Source organism: Lathamus discolor, chromosome 1, assembly GCF_037157495.1.
Source record: "Lathamus discolor isolate bLatDis1 chromosome 1, bLatDis1.hap1, whole genome shotgun sequence".
NCBI lineage: Eukaryota > Metazoa > Chordata > Aves > Psittaciformes > Psittacidae > Lathamus > Lathamus discolor.
Genome location: NC_088884.1, coordinates 163,314,776 through 163,330,862, shown reverse-complemented (window position 1 = coordinate 163,330,862; position 16,087 = coordinate 163,314,776). Strand labels below are relative to the sequence as shown.

The 16,087-nt window shown below is 49.3% G+C and overlaps 1 long non-coding RNA gene across 1 annotated transcript; it reads left to right on the top strand.

Moving 5' to 3' along the window:
- Positions 1 to 11,541: 11,541 nt before the first annotated feature.
- LOC136007449 (uncharacterized) lies at positions 11,542 to 15,496 on the top strand. The gene is made up of 5 exons (XR_010609716.1): positions 11,542 to 11,641; positions 11,736 to 11,870; positions 14,029 to 14,353; positions 14,475 to 14,713; positions 15,422 to 15,496. It is a non-coding gene; the product is annotated as an uncharacterized LOC136007449 (long non-coding RNA).
- Positions 15,497 to 16,087: the final 591 nt, after the last annotated feature.

The following is a 16,087-nucleotide window of genomic DNA, read 5'->3' as shown; positions in this document are numbered from 1 at the left end:
CAAGCCCAGGGTGTTGCTATCTAGGGCAGGATTATGTCATTGGGATGCAGAGGCAATGTCTTTCCTATAGGGCTGGAGCCATTCTCCTTCCTTCAACCGCACTCTAACTGCAGGTTGCATCCCTCTCAGTCCTAGATGGAACCCTCTACCTGATGCCATGGGGCACAGTGACAGAAGATGGACACATCAGCACCATCCAGGCTATGCTAAGCCCTGTCCTGAGCTCGCCGGTCCCTCTGGGACGCATGGAGTTGTTCAGTGCTTGCACTGCTTCTGGTTGCTCTGGCTCACTGACAGCGCTGAGCTCGCCCGTCTGCCGCTTTCTTGGCAGCCGCTGAGGGTGGGGAAAGAAACAATCGTTTTCAATCAAAGCTTAATGCGTGCAAAGAGCAGCCCGGAGCATCCCTTTGGCAGCTCCTGCCGTGGGGAAGGCAGCTGCTGCGCTGCACCAGGACGGCTCTTTGCCCCCTGCCCTGGGTCAACCTCGTGTTGTGAGTGAAGGGCTCTGATTGATTGTCCGCAGCAAGTCTGCCGTGGCCAAGCGGCTCCTGCTCGCCACAGAGGTGCTCTCACCCCCTTTGTGCCTCCAGCGGTCCTGACGTTTCAGGCACAATGTGGGCGCTGTTGCAGGCAGCCTTCAAAGGGTGAGATGTGAAGATGCTGAGTTTGGGGCTTATGGTCTTCAGCTTTCCCTTTGCTGTCCAGGCCAGCAATCTCACGCAAACCCTACTACAGGATGCTAAAACTTCGGTATTTTCTTTGTGATCTGGACATTTGAGAGGTTTCTAATTGTTTAATTCCCCGTTTTTCCGCTCTGGATGTGCAGCTGACCGTGCAGTGCTGCCCTTACCCATGTTCTCCTTCCTAACTGTTGTTCCCAGAGTCCCCCGCCACGGAGTACAGGGGTTGCCGGAAAATGCCAAGCATTGAAAGCAAGAGGGAAGCTCAGTAAACGTGACGGATGCTTTCAGCTTTACCCAAGGAAGACATTCCTTTTGCATTGCAGCAAGACTTGAGGCTGTCAGTCAGCCCTGGAAGAGTTCACCGATAACCTAAGCTTGCAGAAAGTTGGTCTCGACCTGTCAACCAAGGCATCCCACCACGGATTAATTTGGGTAACTTCCTCAAATTGGCTTTTTTCCCCTCTTTTTCCCCCCCTTTTTTGTCTGTAGATCAGAGTCTTCCAATTAATTACATATCACAGGCAGCCGGATTTCCTCTTTCGTTGCAATGGAAGAAGAGGGAGCTGGGGGACCCTGTTCAGAGCGAAGAGCTGCTGGGGTTTGGGGGCAATGGTGGTTGCTGGTTCAAAGTACAGCCCCGGTTTGAGCTGTTTGTGCCTTGGCTTCATCACTAGCTCTTCCCTGCTCTATCATGCCTGGTTTACTTGGCATGCCTGGTAGCACCAGGGTTGGTGAAGGCTGCCCTTGTCTTGCATGGCTTTGCCACCCTCTGGGTTCATCCTTCCCCATCGGAAGCACATTAAAGACTCCTCCTTCTCCCCATGGGTATATATATTCATATAGCAATGCCACACAGGGGTGGCTTTGATCTCTTCTGCTGTGTTAGAGACATGGGTTTAGCCTCAATGCTGTTGTAGATCCGCCTCCATGGGAGGAAGGCAGGAAAGAAAGCACAACAATGGGGAAATATATTGAGCATCTCTCCTCTCTGGCTTGGAGGGGAAATCTCAGCTAAAGAAGACTCCGAGCACCAAATCCCTTTTACCAGATCCAGCTTTCTAGTTACCCTACAAACGATGTAAGGAGGGGATCAGCCTTGATTCAGTGCGCTAAATCCAGGTCAAAGCCCTTGAGAGGCCCCAGCCTGTGTCTGAAGTTCATGTGGAGCTTCAGATCCCTGCATGGAGCCGTTCCCTCAGAGTATTGCAAGGCAAGGAGCAGAGGTTACCCTGTTCTCCCAAGTGAAGATGAAAAGGTAGGAGGAAGAAAGCACGGCTGCTTCCTTGCTTCTGTGTGGCCTCTTTGAGGGATCTGAGCTATGTTTTGTTCCCATTTTTAGATACCTGAAATGTTCAATGCAGGCTGGCTTTGGGGAGGCTCAGGGAAGAAGAAGAGAACGAACAGATTCAGCACCTTTCTAGTAAAGAGGTACTGGAACTAAAACTGACTTTATGTACTGCACAGGAGGTGGCACCGTGACAATAACGTGACCTGGAAATGGAACCCCAAACCTGCTGTCCCATCTTGGGATGCCCCCTTGACCACAGGGGACCAAGTTGTCCAAGGAAATGAGCATTTCTGGAGAAGAAAACGCTAATAACTATGATCAAAAGTCCTTTCTGCTGTGTTTATACACCCTTGGTGACCGAAAGGAGTCACTGGGAGTGGGTTTTCCCTCATGTCCTGTCTCAGCTCTTGGAAAGAAGAAACCCAACACATGTTTGGGTGTCCTTGGAGTCTAAGGTTCGAAAGGGTCCATCAGGGCTAAAGAGCCCAAAGAGGAGGTTTGCTCATCACTGGCTGCCTTGTTGCTGCTTCAGCTATGCTCTTCCCATGAGATTCGTGGGTGCTTGGTCCTTCTTGCTGGATCGTATTCGGCTGTGCATTACTGCCCAAGCTCATAGTCATGCCAAGTAGTGAGGGTGCAACGTATCCTCCTCCAGCCAGTCAGCATTGCTGCTAATCCACCATCACAGGATCAAGTCAGTTCTTACCGTTCCTTACTGTTTCACTATTTGCTGCCTCAAGGTCAGAAGACCCTGCTGCAGTTGACCTGCAGCAGCACCGCTGTATTTCCCAACAGGGATGGGTTTGGCTACCAGCATCCTCTCTGGGGTCTCTTTTGAGCCGTCTGTGGTTCAGCTCAGGAACTCCTTGCAAATGTTGCTGAAGAAATGCTCCATCAGGAGCCAGTAAGAATAACGTAGAGGCACACTGCGTGTCTGCCAGGGTGGACATTGCAGGTTGCTGAACACTAGGAGGATAAGGCAAGGTGACCATCACTGAACAGCTTTGGTCTTTTCACTGGCACTGGCTCTGACTTCCAGCAAGGCCTTGGTGGACCCGGGACATCGACTGCAACAAAACCCTCAAGACAAGAAGTTAATGAGACAAATCGATGTTCATAATGAGGGAGAATCAAGGGAGACCTGAGAGCAGCTCCAGTGCCTAAAGGGGCTGCAGGGAACCTGGAGAGGGGCTTGGGACAAGGGCCTGTAGGGCCAGGCCAAGGGGAATGGCTTTACCCTGCCCGAGGGGAGACTGAGATGAGCTCTTAGGCAGAAGCTCTTCCCTGGGAGGGTGCTGAGGCGCTGGCACAGGGTGCCCAGAGAAGCTGTGGCTGCCCCATCCCTGGCAGTGCTCAAGGCCAGGTTGGACACAGGGGCTTGGAGCAAGCTGCTCCAGTGGAAGGGGTCCCTGCCCGGGGCAGGGGTTGGAGCTGGATGAGCTTTAAGCTCCCTTCAACCCAAACCAGGCTGGGATGCTGTGATGTGTCTGCAACAGCTCAGGTGTCCGTCAGCAGACGCAGGTCCTTGGATCTTCCTAGAGCTGAGGCTCTGTTGCAGCAGGGTCTAGGGCAGAGCTGGGACAGCTTAACTTGTCCTGGAGGTAACTGCCCAGGAGGCAGCGGCTTCCTCATACACCAAGTGACGGTGGCCAACCACTGGAGCATCTTATCCCGGGGGATCTGGATGTTTCTTGGCTGCAAGGTCCCTTTGGAGGGACCCATCTTTCTGCACTCAGGGTTTGATGCAATGGAGCCCTGTTTCATCCGAGGAGCTGCTGTCAGCGCACCACCAGAAGAAGGAGGGGGAATATTGCTTTCTCTGGGAAATCACAGGAGCAAAACGCAAGTAACCTTGGTTACTGTGCTTTTATTCGTGGTGCACGCAGCAGCTGGCAGCAGAATCCCTTTTTTTCATGGACGTTTTGAGCACGCCATGTACCCGCGGATGGAGACCAGCACAGCCAGGGCAAGGAAGGCTTTGGTAAGACAAGTAAATGTGATGTAATGGTTCTCTCATCGCTCCAGCGCTCTTGGCCAGTCTCTCCTAAGGAGGTCAGCTCCAACACAGTGGGAAGTCGTTGTTACTTCTGTTCTTGCCCAACTTAAGTCCCGCGGTGGTTTGTTTTTGTAGCTCCTGGAGATGAACCATCTTTGGCTGCAGTCACGAACATGCTAACGAGGTGTCCATGGTCGGATGGCTTTGTAAGAGGGTTTGCAGCTTACATCCTTAATAATGTGGGATTTGGGAGATATGTTTGCCCAGTGCTTAGCCTAATCTCTTGGTTCTGTCGTTATAGAAATGCCCTTTGTTGCTTTCCCATCAGCCTTTGGCTCTGGAAGGTCTCTCTCCTACTGTGTACAAAGCGCTTGCTCATCATTTCCATCCTTACAGGGGGATTTCCACAATGAGAGCCACTTGTGCTACATCCTCATACTCTTTTAGGGATTTTCCAGGTTCATCTTCCCCACTCTGCTCCGAGTTATCAATACCGTGTCCCTGGTCTGCAAGGCGGACGGAGCCTCCATAGGAGTCTATCTCCAGCTGCTCTTCCATGCCAGCCTGCAGGAAGCCACAGCCAAGCTTCCTCTGAAAACTATCTTTAACCCCTCATCCTTCCCACTCGTTTTCCCTGGCAGATCCTCAGGGACTTGCTGAACAAGATTGTTCTCACTTACACGTCTCCTGTGACTGCATGCAAGAGCTTAGCTCTGCTTTGAGAAGCACACTTCTTACATATATTCTTGTCTGTACCCGTCTTTTCCTCGCGTCTTTGCCATGAAATCCCTGTTGTGAAGCCAAAGAGGAAAAGTTTGAAATCTACTTGATTTTTTACTTTGTCTTCCTGTAATCTAAAGACATTTGGGCAATAAGGACTGGTTTTCCTGGCATATTCTCTGGCCTGGTTGATCGAAGTTCAGCAGTTTTTGTGCTGTTCTGATACTCGTTGTGGGACTCACATGGCCATGCATAGGGATTTAACGTGATTTGGTCTTTCAAAGATGTGAATCCTACCCCATATCCAAGGTATCCCCACAGCTGGATCCTGCCCTCAATACAGAACCTGTAAGAGCAGTACAGGATGCAAGGATACCCATGCTGGAGGTGAACCGATGTGGCTCATGACACGCATGAACATGGAGTACGCATGTAGGCATATGTGTACAGCCAGGACTTGCTCCAAGGGTGGAAGATGCATCATTGTATTGGCATGATGACTTACGGTATGATGGCATGACCTGATGGAGAAAACCCATGCACATGTATGAATTTGGGATACAATCCATCCCAACTGTAGCATACAAATGGGAAAGCTTTAACTCATCCCTGGCAGTGCTCAAGGCTGGGTTGGACAGAGCCTTGGGTGAGATGGTTTAGCGTGAGGTGTCCCTGCCCATGGCAGGGGGTTGGAACTGGATCTTCTTAAGGTCCTTTCCAACCCAAACCATTCTATGATATGATCCTATGTCCTGCTGTTCATTTGCTGCAGTCTGACACCCAACCACACATCTCCATTTGTTTCTGCTAACTCCAACACCCTCACTCCCCACCCAACACACTCATTGGAGTCCAGATACAGACTGGAAGGGATGTTCATCTCGGGTTTTAATATCACTGAAGTGAAGAAGCACAAGAAGAAGCCAAAGAAAACACAATTTGCACGGACACCTCAACAGTACAGCTTCATTGGATAAATTCAACCTGAACAAGTGTTAACGTAAGTGACACTAACAACAATCAAAACACAGGTAAAGCCAAAGAGTCTGGGCACAGCGCTTGGTGGACATTGGTCCATAGAGGAAGACGAAAGCTCAGTCCAGCTGGTGACTTCTGTCTTACCATACCCAGGAAGGACATGCATTTTTAGGATGCAGGTTTCTGGTTCAGTCCTTCCTGATCTTCCCTGCTCTGGCATTGGTTGTAAGGGAGTCTGTCAGCCAAGAAGGCTCTTAGAGTTGGGTTCAGCCTCCTTTTGGGTTTGTGTGGCAATGGTTTGTATCAGGGGGCTACAGGGGTGGCTTCGGTGGGAAGGTGCTGGAAGCTTCCCCCAGTGCAGCCGGATCGAAGACGGACCCACCACTGGCCAAGGCTGAGCCCATCGGTGATGACGGCAGCACCTCTGGGATACAGGAGTTAAGAAAGGAGAAAAAACCTGCAATTGAAGCCCGAGAGAGCAGTGAGAACACGCGAGAGGAGCAGCCCTGCAGACCGCAGGGTCACTGCAGGGGGAGGCAGGAGGTGCTCCAGGCACCAGAGCAGAGGTTCCCCTGCAGCCCGTGGTGCAGCCCATGGCAAGGCTGCTGTGCGCTGCAACCCATGGAGCTCCATGGGGGAGCAGAGGATGCCTGATGGAAGCCGTGACCCCATAGGAAACCCATGCTGGAGCAAACTCCTGTGGACCCATGGAGAGAGGAACCTAGAGGGATCCCCAAGCCGGGTCTGTTTACCCACGATGGTAACTGGTGAGTGATCTCTGTCCTTATCTCAACCCATGAACCTTTCGTTTCCTCTCCCCATCCAGCTGAAGAGGGCAGTGGAGTAGCTTTGGTGGCCACCCATCATCCAGCCTGGGTCAGCCCATCACACTCCTGTTTGGTTTTTGGCCATCCACAGTTTGATGCATGCCTGGATGCCTCCTAATGACTTTTTGCACTAAGTTTCCTCAGAACTAGGTGTGTTTTATAACTGCAGGAATCTGTTGTAATCTGTCTCTACCTAATTTAATCCTGCTGGGCAAAGGGAGCAAGAGGAGAGGAGACCCAGGGCTTTGTTCTTCTGCTTCTCGTTGCTTTTTCATGAGTGACGCTTGCCCAAGGCTGTTATTTTTGGAGAGCTGGTGCTCCTGTTTATTGTGAAGGCTCCTGGAGCCCTGGGTGCAGGCTTTGAGCTATGCAAATCTAAATCAGAATGACATTTAGAACACTTCCGTGCTATACCCTAGTGTGCGTAGAGAGGAGATAGGAGATTGACTTCAGATCCTTCAAGTAAAAAGCCCCTTGTGGGAGTACCAGCGAAGTTCTCAGCTCCTCCAGGTAGTTATATTCTGACATAAACTGTTTGGATCCCAGTTGAATGTAACTCTAATCTGGACTTCGTTATGATGGATAAAGATGAATTAGCCACTGGAGCTGGAAGCTGGGCTGTCCTTGGAGGCTTGTGATCATGACCTGCCTGCTTCAGTTTGGGCAAAGATGGGACAGCTTCAGCTAACAACGTGTGTGTGAACACACAGGTACATAGAGGGGCTCAAGAGGGCCAGAGCTGATAGGTGTTAACAGCAAAACTGGAGAGGAAAAGGACAGGGAGAGGAGGGTGGCAATGGGACCTGGGAATCGTGTCACTTGCCAGATGGTTTTGCTCACCAAGGCAAAATGCTTCCATAAAACACGAGCAAAAATAAAGGCTTTGGGAGCCTGCTGGGTCCGAAGATGTGGTTTCACTACTGGTGCTGCCTGTGGAGAATGAAGTGGTTGGGATGCACTGAGGAGGTCCGGAGAGCTGCAGAGCAGCATCCGCTGGTTAAGGGAGCATGATGTGGTCAGAGGATCATTGGTCGTCTCATCATGGTACTGAGATGCACGGTACTGAGCTGCTGGGGGGAGTTTGGAGGGCAACACCACCCAGCAGCAGCTTTCCAGGCTCTGAGTTTTGGGGCTGTGCTCTGGATTATCTGTTCAGCCTTGCAGGGAGCAGATTTTCATTGTCATTTTTTCACTTATGTTTCATTGGTATAATTCCATTTATATAATTCATATATTTCATTTTTATCATTATTCATTTATGTCATATTTCATTTATAGAAGGCCACAGAAGAGAGCCAAGTCATGTACTTCTCTTTCACTTATCCATCCAAGTGGATGGCCGACATGTAGCAGCCAGAACGTTGGTCAAAAACGAAAGATCTAGGGATGTGCACTTCCTGAACTGTTGTTTAGCACCACAGGCAACAGTTCAGCCTACATTTACCACTGCAAGTGCTTCCCTTAGTTCGAAGTAGTCCTTATACTTTGTTCTTCAGAGGAATCTTCCAACATGTCAGTATGGTTCCAACAAGTCTGGTGTGACAAGTGGATCCTGATGTATTAGCTGCACTACCTAATTTCCAAGCCCATAAATGGTTCAACTCTGCTTGATTTTTTGCTACAAGGCAAATTTACATTGCCAAACCAGAAGAAAGCAGACCCTGTTGCCCCGCTATCTTTTGCATAGCATCCAAAAATAACCTAGAGTTCTGGTTCTTCTTTTTCAAAGCCCCAGATGAGGTTGGATGGAGTTTGGAGCAAGCTGCCCCAGTGGAAGATGTCCCTGCCCATGGCAGGGGGTTGGAGCTGGATGAGCTTTAAGGGCCCTTCCAACCCAAACCAGCCTGGGGTTCTATGAGTCATTATTGCAGCCAGAATCCCCATTTCAAGCATCAATCCACTGCAGGCATGTGGAAGTATTTCCATGTGTATCTTCAAGCTCATCAATGTATGAACATTGAGTTTGCTGTCAGTAGGTCGGTGCTTGTGATTTCTTGCAGCATGTGTCAGAGTTTCAGTGCTTTCTGCTCAGTGATTTGGCTCAGCTTTGGTTACAGAGCTGATTTCTTGCCTGTTCCTTGTCTTTGTTTCAAGCCCTTAATGCTCATAAGTCCATATATCTACATGTCCTCCATATGATGCAGGCCTGGAAGATGTTTTAAAGACAAAATACAGCACCTCTTTACCTCCTTTCCCTTTTCTTCCACCCAAGCACAGAGCCCATCTACAAAGAGCTCTCATTTCCTTTACTAGATATTTATGTTTTCCAAGTCTTGCTCCCATCTGAAGCTGTTGGCTCCAGTTTGGGCTCTTTTCTTTTGGTCTGGGTTGTTTCGGGGTTGTTGTGGTTGTTATCCTCTCAAGAGAAAGAAACTACGCGGCTTTCCAAGTTCTTGAATAAACGTCAAATACAACATTCCAAGCAATTATTCAAGCTGGTAATAGGCAGTGAGACATCCTTCCTGTAGAGAAGCTGAACAATGGTCTCCTCGGACAGAAGCAAACTATTAGGAGCCTTCCATATGTTGCGGCTGATTTATACGGCGGCAACAGCTCTGAGTGGGATAGGAGGCCCCAGTGAGTATCTGGATATCCTGCGGGAAGAAAAGCTCTGTGGGTTTCACCCTGACATGCCATAAAGTTCTGGGAGTTCTGCCCCCATCTCCTCAACATCCTCGCTTTGAGAGCGTTTGCTTCCTTCCCTGGGTTTTTTAGCCCTTTCCATTACTTCCCTGGCTTTTTTAGATGACTCCATCACTTCACCGGTTTACCCCGAACACCCAAGGGGAGCATTTGAGCCATCTCCCACCTCAAACAGCAGGAGGACCTCCAGGGAAGAGCAGTGCTGGTTGAACTTGGCTGCCAGTTTGACCTGTGTCCCCGCAGCCCCGGTGAGCACATCCCCTTCCCACACCATGTTCGTGGTCTGCTGCAGCACCGTCTTCTCTTGCCCAAAGACCACAGCTTGGTTGGCTTTTGGAACCTTGACCCTGAACCGGACCCAGCTCTGCTCTTGGAGCACCCCTGTGCGTGGCTCTAGCAACACGCATCCTGTCCTCCATAAGCTGTAGACCCTGGGGAAGGGAGGCCAGCTGGGATCGGAGAAGCAGCGTATAACATAGTCACAAATATGGACAAAGTCCTTGTGGTCCTTGCTTCTCCCATAAAGCCCCACTTTATAGACGCCTGACTCAGGGAGCACAACACACACGCTGACTTTAGTCCTTAGGTGGGTGACCAGGACGTATCTCTCCAAGGGGTACTTGGTGCTGATGACTTTGTCCTTACTCAAGCTGGCAGCGACCTCGACGTCAGTGGTCGTGTGGAAGGTGATGTTGCACTTCCCCACCTTGGTAGCGATGATGGGGGCTGAATGGCTGGGGTTGGAGAGGCCATGGCTGCTGGAGCTGATCCCGCTCCCGCAGTGCATGCTCAGCCCCAAGGGGAAGAGCTCGTTCTGGTTGATGGGCCTTGAACAGCGCATGAGGAAATTGGCCACGTTCCTGAATGCGATGCCTCCTGCATCCTTCACGAACACAGAGAGCCGGTAGTAACCCTGGAAAGGGCAGAGCACGTGGCAACTGAGTTTGTCCTCCTCAGCTTGAGCGGCCAGGCATTTCTTGCTCAAAGCAGTGTCTAAGTCTTTATTAACCAGCTCATACATAGCAAGCAAGGGTCGGGATGTCTGGAGAGTCAAGAGCAAAGTTCCCTCTGGTGCAACGAGCAGCTCCCCTTTGTGGCTGCTCTCCTTGATGCCAAAATCTCTCAGCTTTTGGTGAAGGCCCCAGAAATGAAAAGGGTTTTCGGGCAGTTTCTCTCCATTGTGTGGCTCCAAGCATTGGATCTGATAGGAGCACACCCAGTTGTAAGGGTCCTGAGAGTCAGCGTGACGAGCAAAGACCATGAGGTCAAACAGGCCCTCGGTTGGGGGAGTCACCTTGATGGTCACCCTGTTCTCGGACATCACCATCATCCCATGATCTGCGCTTACATCCCCTTCCGTTGTGGTGCCCTGGAGTTTGGAGAGCTGGTAGGTGAACTCTGTTGGGTGCGTGCTCCCCAGCATCACTGACACCTCCCCATGGGCTGTAAAGAGTGAGCAAAACACCTTTTACAACCCCTTCACCAGCAGTAACACATTCACTTTTACAGTCTTGAACCAGATCACCTACAGGGCGGACAGAGACCTGATTTTCCTTCTTTTTTTGCCTCTACCTTCTCCACCTTTTACCATTTTTCAACTCCTGCTGAAAGAAGGATGATGATACCACTGGATCTGAAAGGGACAGGCCCAGGTAAGTATTTGGACCTGAGACACCTATAACTATATGGAGCCTGAGACATCTGAAACTAAGCTAATTATGTTTCATACAGGGTAATCCTTGAATGGCTTCTTGAGCTGGAGTAACCCCTCTAAGCCGCAGGTCTTACACTGTGGCTTCAAACCAATAGAACAGCTGGGAGGATCAAACTAACCCAGCCTGGCTGGTAGGAGATCCCACATCACTGCCACAGTTTTAGGACTGAATTTAATTTTCCCCATTTATTATTATTATAATAGTTTTTCAGAGTGTTTTCCTCACCAAATCACAGAAATCCACAAACCTGGAGTGTGTGCTAACCAAGGAGAAGAGGAGAGCAGGGGGTCCAAAGGTACGTGCACTGGTACGGCTGCCTGGTGGTGGTACCATGGTTGGTAGATGAGCGCTGGGGCTCTTTCCCAGTGACTTTTGCTCTCCGAGTGGACATGATCTCCCTGCCCATGGCAGGGGGGGTTGGAACTGGGTGATCTTAAGGTCCTTTCCAACCCAAACTATTCTGTGATTCTATTCTATGATCTCCTGCTCCCTCAGGTTGAGCACCGCACGTGCCTTCAAACCCAGTCTGCGCCCACCTTCGCACCCACAAGTGAAGAGCCATGGGGGCCTTGGTTTCACCCCCACCCTCCATGTTTCACGTCTTGCTGCTTACAAACCCACAGTAAGAGAGGGCGATTCCCTGTGCAACGAGCACTCCCAAGGGATTTCCATCGGCTGCTGGGCAGAAGGGGGGCAGTTGGTTGCTTTTGCAGTGGAGACACGGCAAGGTTTTGCAAGCCCTGAAGAAGGGACTGTGTAACCAGCAGACAGCAGGCTGCTTTCAGCACGTGGTGAGCTACATCATCCCATGTGAAGCCACAGGTACTGGGGCATCCTGGCTAGAAAACCCTGGTTTAATGGTCCTTTATACCTTTTTTCCTCCAGGTTTAGATGAACGCATGAGAAAAGTGGCCACAGCAGAGCAAGGCTTTGAGTCTTTTTGCCCTGGAAGGATCCCAGAGCTCCTCACAGAGCCTGGCACTGGCATACAGATGCGTGCTTAAGCCTGCCATCCTGAAGGTCTGTGGAAATGGAGCCTGCACTTCATTACCCAAGGTCCCAAGTGCCCACGGATGGCTTGTCTCCCATCCAGAGTGTGGGGCTGCTCTGCATCCTCCCATCCTCACCATGGTTTTGCTGGAGAGAGGGTTGAATAGAGCAATGGCACGGCAGGAGCCCACGGCTGGTATCAGCACCCGTGCTGTGCACAATGCTCATTTGTTTTGGGTGCTAACACGGAATGACACAAAGACTCCAGCTTCATGCTGAAAAAATGGTCCCTCGCTAATTATTAGATTATGAAACGGGTTTCATAATCTAATGAATAATGGGGGGGGGGGGGGCACGACTCTTCTTTTTTTTTTTTTTAGTTAATTCTGTTTGAATCTGGATTTTTTCATTGTTTGCCCCACAGTTTTTGTTGGTAGGTTGGAAAAGAGATGTGAAAAGAATGGGGAGGCTGGCTTTTATTTGTGCCTCGCCTGTTAAAGCTGTGACTTGGCTCACACAGTAAGTGCAAACAATTCTCCCCTGGCAAGTGTTCAGTGGAGACATTACTGATGACAGACTTTATTAACTGCAGGTTTGCTTGTTATTAAATTCTCTCTATGTTAGTTTCCGAAGCTGCTGGCCTGGCCGGCTGCATCGTGTTAGGAGCTTTAGGAAGAAAGAAAAGAACAGAACATTGTATGCAGCGGAGCCAGCGGTGGGGAGATAGGGAAAGCCAGCGATGCGTTTTGCTTTGGGAAGGAGACCCGAGGAGATAATGGGTGGCTAGGTTTAAAACAAACATTTCGTTGTTTCATTGGGCGAATTGAAGCCATGCACTAGAGATTCCTGGTTTCCAGGTGAAGCTGGGGATGTGTTCCCACATCAGCACACTCAGTGCTGCAGGAGGTCAATGTATGTTGTGTTAATTGTTGGAGGGGGAAACCACCATTAAAGTACAGGCATGTTTCTAATTTCTCAAAGCCTTGTTTAAAAGGCTTCCCTTCCCCTCTCCCACCCTAGCTATTGTATCTACAGCATGCCACCAATGACTGCCTTCTATACAAAAACCTCTATCTTATATTGTCTTAATTCCATAGGGCTCAATGCCCTTCACCACTGCTCCAACCCCAACAGCGTGGACAATATTAGCAATTCAAAGGGCTGGGCTTTCAAAGGATGGGTGCCAAGTACGTCCCGAAAATCAGGTCCCTTCACAAAGTGTCCCACCTTCAGCTCGCGTCAGTCGTTTGTGGGAGGAATCTTGGCATTTTAATCAGATGGGAGCTGCTCAAATAGGAGAGAGCAGGAATTGATCCACAGTAGCCAAAGAGGAAATAGAGGCTGACTCTGTACCAAAGATCTAAAGCAGTTTTGAAGAGATTGCTTTAGATGTTTAAGTGTGCCCTGTAAGGTGATGGCTGAATTCCATCAACCTAGAACAATACAACCATGATTTGCATCAACAAAAGCAGATGTCTGGTTTGATTCGCAATCAGGGTTTTAAGCACACTTCTGATACGGGGCTGGTTGCTGAGGTGAATTGCAGAGGTTAAACTGTCCAGGTTAGGTCCAGGAATACGGTTCATTCCCTCCCTGTTCTAATGCAAGTATCTCCTTTCATCTCATATTTGGAGGTAAGAAGGAAAACAGCCTGTAGCCAACCCAGCTTTGTGAGTTTAGGGACAGGAGCTCCTCTAGAAAAGGGGTGTAAAAGGAGGGATGTACCTGGGATGTGCTGGGTAGGTTCTCTTCCATGACAAGACCAAGCTGGATGGAGTCAAGGCCAGGTTGGACACAGGGGCTTGAAGCAAGCTGCTCCAGTGGAAGGTGTCCCTGCCTATGGCAGGGATTGGAACTGGAGGAGCTTTAAGGTCCCTTCAACCCAAACCAGGCTGGGATTCTATGATCAATCCCCAGATCCATTTTGGCTCAAGGCAGCAAGTGGCCATCAAGGATCTAAAGCCCTGAGCTGCTTCAGGGCTTCACCCCTTTGACTTTTAGCTATCAAAAGCTGGGTCAGGGAGGGGAGGGAATGATGAAATGCTTATTTTCCCTTATTCTTCCCTTTGGGCTTTTGCACCGCCACTAATGATGTTTGGTGAGAGCCTATGTTTTGCAATTTACCGCTTTGGCACCCAGATGAAGGGGCTGGTTGCACTATTGATCTGTTTTTCCTCTCCGACCGCAGACACTGTGTTGTTTGGGTTTATTCCCTGGAGCCTCCCTGGTGACCTGGCCCTGAAAGGGCTTTCTCCAAGTCTCCATTCCTGCATTTGCCACGTAGTTGCTGTGTGACCTTGAGTAGAGGTAGACAAAATCCCCTCCACAGGATGCTCTGAGGCTCTGCACTGGGGATGCACTCCAAGAGCTTTGCATAAAAGGCAGCATCGACCTTTCAGCCATTCCCAAGTTAATTTGATTTCCACATACCATTTCCTGCTCCAGAAGTGCATGATAACCCATCTTAACAAAGCCCCAGCACCCGAGAAACACTGGAGGAGTTTGATTTCTGGGTAAGCAATAACCTCTCTTGGTCCAAAGCTTTACAGTGTGCTTGCTCTGTCATATTTTCTGTAAACCCAACAACTCCCCTCAACCTGACATTGCTTTATCTCTTGATAAAATACATTGCAGGAAAAATCGATGTAATCCCGGGGCTATCTGAGGGAATGGATGTGTAATGAATGTCCAGGTTAGAAGAAGATCATGTATTATCCAACCTAAAACTACAATCAAGGAAAACCAAGTCCACCCCCTCCCTTCGTTTCCACCCCCTCCCTTCATTTTCCAATTGGGACATGAACATTTGAGGCTATGCTTTATCCGCGAGTCTCCCTCCCCAGCTCCTGAACACGAGGAGGACTGTATCTCAGGTAACGTCAAAGCTATTCTGCTACTGTTGGTGAATTTTGATGGGAAAAGCCAGGCACAAAAGGGCTTAAGCGATTTGACTCAATTAACCATAATTTACGCAGCCTAATTCCCAGTTTACTAATGACAGCATCACACAATGGCCGTGATTTCAGAATTGGCTTAAATAAGTGCTTCTGCTCCATTAGATGTTAAACATGTGCATAAAAATAGACAGATGGGCCACTTCTGGAGGAGGAATGTTTTCCTGAACCCAAACTAACTTCTTAAAAGCAATTGAGCTTTTATATAACCTGAATTAATCCCTCGTTTTGTATTTACCTGTTTTGAGGAGGGAAGTGTCTGGAGAAAGGAGGGAGAGCTGGAGTCTGAAAAACTCTGATGTTTTAAACACTCTCTGCTCAAAGTCTTCCTGCAAGACGGGGGGCTGCAGAAGCTGCCATTGGGGGTCCTCTGGCCAGTGGGTCTCAATGAAGTGCTCAGGGTCAGTAAGGAAGAAAAAGTCATCATGCCTGCAAGGTGAGAGGAGAAGATGCTATGGAAGGAGCAAGAAGACCCTTGGCATCCCTAGTAGTCATGGTGCACCAGTATAAGGGAAGAGAGCTCCCTCCGTACCATCAGGGCTGCACCAACATCAGCAAGGGAGGAGCAAGCTCTCATTTGGTATTTCATTCTCTGCTGTCTTTATTTTCTCTCTATTTTCCCCATAGAGCTGAAACCGCAGCTCCCAGCCCTGTACCAGAACTCTTCCAGCAACCTGTCAAGATGACCATATAAGCTGCAGAGGGATGATTCCTCTACCAAGGCCTGTCACTTGAGGATATATTCCAATACGATGTTTGATCTTGCTTCAAAGCTTTTCTAACAACTTATATATGGTTTAAGAAACAAAATGCAGCTTGGTTCCAGTTTGAATGACCCTAACCTGATTTCCAAACATCACCCCTGCTAAGGTGCTGGCTTAGTGGATCAATGTACAGATTCCTCCTCAGCCTTGTATTGGGGTCATCCCATGCAGCCATTTTGCATCTGTTGACCTGAAGGTTTTGAGGACTCTGTGGTGGACCCACAACAAGCTATTATCTCTGCCAGTTGATCTAGGAGATGTTTCGTTCTCTCTCCTCTTTTCCCCATGCTCAGCTAAAACCGACCCACACTCACTGGTGTTTTAAGCTGTTCTCAGCAAGATAATTACCTATTAGAAATTGCGCAATTATTTCATTATGCATTATTAGAGGGGGAAAAAAAATACAATCCCATAATACAGTTAATGGGAATTATTAAATTGTACAAATAAATTTCATGAGAGTCATTATTTGCTTAGCATGGGCTGAGAAATCTCAAGTAATTACATATGGAGCCACATCAGAGCGAAG